Source organism: Corvus cornix, chromosome 2 (assembly GCF_000738735.6).
Source record: "Corvus cornix cornix isolate S_Up_H32 chromosome 2, ASM73873v5, whole genome shotgun sequence".
Taxonomy (NCBI): Eukaryota; Metazoa; Chordata; class Aves; order Passeriformes; family Corvidae; genus Corvus; species Corvus cornix.
Window position 1 is genome coordinate 125457554 of NC_046333.1, and position 6000 is coordinate 125463553.

Here is a 6000-nt window from a genome sequence, read left to right on the forward strand (position 1 = left end):
CGCAAGAGAGAAACTATTCCCTCCTGTAATTTCTGGGACAGGCGCTCCCAAAGGCCCCCACTGCTGCTAGAGCTCCATTATCTGAGGCATTGCAGTGGCACACCAGTGACGCACTCTCTGCCACAAGGGCCTTACAGTTTAGCATGACCCAAAATGCAACAAAGGAGCGTAAAAAAATATTGTAAGAGAGTGGGAGAGGAAGGACAACTGGACTCTTGGAAGCCTACATTGCATTTTACATTATGTAATGTCACGGTTATAGTCAGAAGTAAATAACATACAAGTAATGTACACACATAGTAGCGACCCACTGTCCATCTCAGCCATTTCCACTGTCTTTTTCCTTTTCCCATTCAAGAATGAGGAAATGCCAAGCATCCAATTTAACCTCTTGTCCAAGGGCTTGTTGTTGGCAGTAGTTAGGGCAGAAGGCTAACAGAGGCGCAGCTGAAGCACAGTATGTGCTGCTAGAGGTCACAGCCTTTGACTTGTAGCGTTCTGTGAGAGCAGCAGTAAGGAGCAGCTAGACACGTACAAGCTTTGCTCTGACTCAGCCTAGAATAGCCCATCTCTGTCCCTTGTTCTGCCCTGCATCGTCCCCTCACAGCTCTTGGTAAATGAGCTGGATACGGAAGTTACTTTTGAGCTGGATTGGTTCCCAGCCTAGCTCCCGGGGAAGGCATGCAAAGATCCTGCCAGCCAGTGCGGGAAGAGTGTCAGGGGCAGGCAGGGGGGCAGCAGGGCTTGTAGACGCTGCTGGAGATGTTCTGCTCCAGAGGCACAGGACTGGCCTCAGCTGTGCTTGTGCAAAGCAGGTTGTTTTACTAAACTGCATTTTCAGATGCCTAAAATGGATTTTGGTACTCAAGTTGAATACCTGAGGTTTCATTTTTCTAGGATGGTAATCACAAAGCCAGCAGTTCACCTCCACCAGAGTGAGGAGGCCCCGTTCCCAGCCATGCAATCCCATCATCTCTCTTTTGTCACCCTTGCTACCTGTGAATGAATGAAGCCCTTCAGTCACCAGTGTTGGTCACTAACCAAGCAGAAATGTGACCCTGAAAGAAACAGGTGCCTGGTTTTCTGCTGTGTCATTCAGTTGTATCAGCTCACAGGCAAGTCAAATAAGCTCCAGAGCCACCACAAGTGAGGAGGCAGGCTCTTTGGCTGGGAAGAAGTTTGGGTTAGAGGAGAAGGAAAAGGAGAAGGAACAAGACTTCCCCCTTATGGCAAGATCAAGCCACTGGATATGCTTAGGTCCTCACAGGTGCAGCTTTAGAGGTCAATTTACACGTGTTACCAGGAATACACAAACTGTGCAGGAGCTGGCAGTGCTGCAGTTTGCTGCAATCCCTAGCATGGTCCTAGTTCCACATCTCTTATTCACGTAGAAATACTCATTAAAGAAGTTTTAGTAAATAAGTGGAAAAAAATAAGTTCTCAGCCTGAAGGCTTCTGCGCTTTGAGGAAACAAGTATCTTTTGAAGATATGTTGAGGTACATCCCCTAATTATCATTTGTATATAGTATAAGCAAAACTCATTATAAAGAGAATGCAACTTTAAACCACACAAGTGAAAATTTCCCATGAGTTCCTAATGCTGAGCAGTACCATGGTTTCAGTAAGCCTTTTCAGTGTCCCTCACTGCTGCCAGTTCCTGTGATAAAGTGTGCCCTACCTGCCTTAAGACAGGGAAGATGTTCATCCTTGCTAAGCTCCCTCTTGCTGCACAGTGGAAAAAAAGTTCAAATAGACCGACGTGCTTCTTTCTTCATGCCAGCCCCGTGTCACTCCTAACTGCTCATCCCTGTAGCATGGATTTTGTCCTCATTTAACAGAGCGTATTGTGACAAGGCCTGGAGCTACCCACAAAGATAGCAATTACTCCTCTATACAACAACTCATTGTTGGCCTGGTTTTCAAGAGGTCTGAGCAGTCCTACTTCTTCAAGGAGAAAAAGGGCCTGAGGATACCATCACCTCTGGAAATCAAGCCATTAGGGATAGGAAGGAGACGTGAAAGAAGACATGGGTGGCTCATAGGAAAGCATTGCTTCCATTCAAAGAGCACATCAGTAAGGAGCTGCCATAGTCAAGGGGACGGAGTAAATAATCTAATAGAACTTTCTTACAGGCCAAAAAATCCTCTGAAGGCCTGCATGGCTGCATGCCGCATCTCTGAAACCAGTGACAAATCACATTATGGTTGAGGCATGTAAAATAGTTCTGTCAAAGCAATGGCTCCTGGTGTGGCCGATGTGACTGAGTGAGACAGTCGTCGTTAGTGCTGCTGCCTGGTTAATGCTGAGGCCCTGAGGGCAAGTAAACTATCTTCTGACTGAAGTGTTGGGCCTAGGCTTCCTCCAAAGGAGAGAAATTTATCAAATGGACAAAGTCATTCCTTGTCATGGGGGTAGCTCTCTTCCATACTTTTCACCAAGGAGGAAGGAGAGAAGACCAAAGTACTTGCTATATCTGCTGGACCCACGATCAGCCTTAGCAAATAACTGGTCCTCCCACTGTGGGCCCCAGCTGTGGCTTCCAACTCACCTTGCCAGCCTTGGAGTGCCTTGACTTGGCTGTGATTACTTCTCAGCAGCACAGCTACAGGGCAGCAGAGCAAGGGCTGCAGTACATCTGCCCGCCACTTTTTCACACACAGCTTTCCACCCAGGAATCCTATTGTCATGAGACATTAGATGTTTTAGGCTCATTAATTCTGGTGGCAGAATCCAGAAATGTATTTTTAGAGGGAGTGAGCAGGTGTCCCTGGCAGCATTTTTGCTGACAGTGCTGCAAAATTGCTATTCAGGAGTACTTGGTTGTTCTTTGTATCTTGATTTGTTATTCTTAATATTTTACCTCTTCTCAGCTTCAGGAATGGCCTGGATGAGACAAAGGGAAACACTTGCACACTTGAATGGACTTTCATCCATCAGACTTTCACTAGTAAACTTGAGAAGTGGTACTAATGATTCATCTGTAGTATTGATTGTAGATGATGGTTGGGAAAGAGACCGAAAATAAGAAATTAAAACTAATGACTGTACCAGATTGAGAAAATATTTTGGTTCAGAAAATTACATCAAAATCATGCTTTTTTTCACACAAGTATCAGAAATCTGCATAAAAATTATTCAGTCAGAAAATTGGTTGCTAGTATTAAAAATAATGGCTATCTATATTCACAGTTACAAACTGTTTTCATTAATGTATTTTTCTTTGCATAAATACCTTAAGTAAAATCTTTAAGCCTGCTGTAATATAATCCTCCATCAATATTTTTAAAGTGCTGGACAAGAATATGTAGGATCGCAGAGCTCATTTTCTAGGAGAAACAATACAGTAAGTGAGTATGACCCAAATCCATCTGAATGTAATTACTAGGATGGCAAACTGGCTTCTAATGACAGTCACAAGCATCATGCTTGAATCTGCAAATTATTTAGTTTATCTGAGCTCCCGCTCTTTGTATTTATATACGTACCTCTAAATTTTAGTTTGCAGCAGCGAAGTTCAGGACATTCTGCTGGCCTTGGGAAATTAAGGATCTATTTCCCACTGCTAAATATGAACAGAGATGCTGCTGTGTAGAGGCTGAAGTGATCTTTAAAAACATACCAAAAACCCTGTCAAGAAATACATTACCACAGAGGAGCCCATTACAAATATGTGGCCTGACCGCAGGGCAGGTATTTGGAAGCAAATCAAAACTGAGTACAAAAACAGATTTTTCAAATTCACTAATACTCAATTCAATTAATAGCCCACCTGCTAAGTGTAATGAACCTGAACATATTGTGACCATTAATGTTCTAAAGTAGCCTTTTGTCAAAAAAAACCCAAACCAAAACCGAAACAACATTGAAAGGCAAATCAATGCCATTACCTCAGTATGTGAGAGTGGCAAAAGGTTGATTCTTGCAAAGGCTAAAAAAAATTCCTTGCCTTTAGGCTAAGAATGATTAATTATTACTCACAAAGACACCAGAAAAATATGGAGAGCAGGAAGGAGGAGTGCTGAGGTCTTAGTCCAGAGCAAGAGCTGTGGTGGTGCATGAAGAGAATTACATTTCTCAAGATGAACATTGTCCTAATCTGAGACCAGAAATTAGTGGGCAAGGTAACCCACTCCCATCCCAAATAGGAAAGGGCGAGGTCTGTCTGAGTGGTTCAAGGACTGGGCAAGTAAGGGCTCAGGTCACAGTGGGGAGGAAGGGTTAGTGAAAGGAGTCCAGGCAAACGCTCCATTTGAATGACAAATGCTTCACCAGTATGACTCCTTTTCACAGCTGACTGCGTTTAGGAAGAGGTTCGAAGGATTACAGCCTGAAGTGGTTGACCTTTCCCACCTCCCATGCCCGGAAGCTGGAGGTCAAATAAAAGGTTCGGAGTTCCATGGCACGCTAAACACCACGTGTGGGGTGGGGTCTCATGGCTGTCTGCCTGAAAGGAAGCACCATCACAAGGGCTGCAGGTGGGGGGAGTGATCACAGGGGCATCAGCTCTTCGGAAAGCAGCTGCAGCCCGAGGGAAGTGAGCTGGTGCACAGCTGTGATACCATGAGTCCAGCTCCATACAGTCTATTTACCTTTGAATTCTGCGATAGGTTTTCTTTCAGCTTCTTAAATGGCTTTGAATTGTCAGGCAATCAGAAGTGAAGCTTGGAAGACCTGAAAAAAAATAATAAATTTTTTGAACCTCATGAATGATTTTTATGGGTATGTATATCTCCCATCTCTGTTGATGTCTTACAAATAAGAATAAAGGATTTTTAAAAATAACATTGAAGTTAATTTTTAATACAGGAATCATAATTAATTAAAACTGCAGAAATTAATTTTGAGCTAAATGTATACCTCAAGTCCCCCAAGACAGGGATGTATTTAAAATGACAAGCAAACAAAATCCATTATATAGACAGAAATTACAGACAGAATAAAACTTAAACAAGTAGTTATTTGAAATGCAAAAATGTAATCTATATGTTTTAAAATAAGTTAGATGAATTATTTTTCCACTTTCTTTTCCCACCTTTCGAAATCTTGTGGAAGGACACATGCCTCAGGCAAACTCTGGAACTATTTCCTTTTTGATAAAAGGGTCTTTCTGTTTCAAAGGCTATCTGCTCAGTAATATAGCTAAAGCTATTTCACATTCAGGAAGAGTAAATCTTTTGATTTAGTACAGTGTTAATGTTAGGAAAGATGCTTAATCCTCAATTTTCTGAAGTGTCTTTAAACTACTGTCAGATATTACCCTATATCAGTATGCAACATTCACTCTCAAAAATGTCTGCTACCTTTTTTTTTCTTTTTGTAGCAAGTAAATATAAAATAAATAAGCCAAGTTATTTTCTTGGTTAGTATTAGCTCACTTCCAAGGGACCTGTTAGAGGGGGATCAGTTGTGGTGTGTTGGCTGAACAATCCTGGTATACAACCCCTTTTGTTTTGACATCTTCAGACACTCTTTTCTTCTGGGGCTTCCAGGCTGCATAGCCTGCTCCTGCATTTGCCACCTTACATGCTCCGTGGGGTACTCATCTGGGATACTTTTTGGGCATTGTTGTGTGGGTGTTTCAACTCCAGTAAAATCTGATTTCCCCATTTCTAACTACAAGATAGGGTAACAGAAGAAAAACGTGGAGAAACTCCTATAACTCTGTAATCTAGTTGGCATATACCACGGTTGTTCCCCTCTGTCTTATCTGCCTAACACCTCTCCTATGCCAGCAGATAAATTCCCATGCAGCATTAGTTAGGACAGGGCCTGGAAACAATGGAAGAGGAGCAGAGGGAGAGAAAACCTTCCCTCTTCCACAGAGTTGGTGGTCCTATCCACAGCAATGGGGACACAGCAACAGAGGTTTTCCCTCTAGTTGCAGCAAGCCACAGCAGTGCTGAAACACTCTGCTCCCTTATTCAGTGCTGTGCTGGTGCCACCGCTTTTTGACTTACCATAGCATTTGTATCAATGAGCCCCAATCATAATTTTTAAA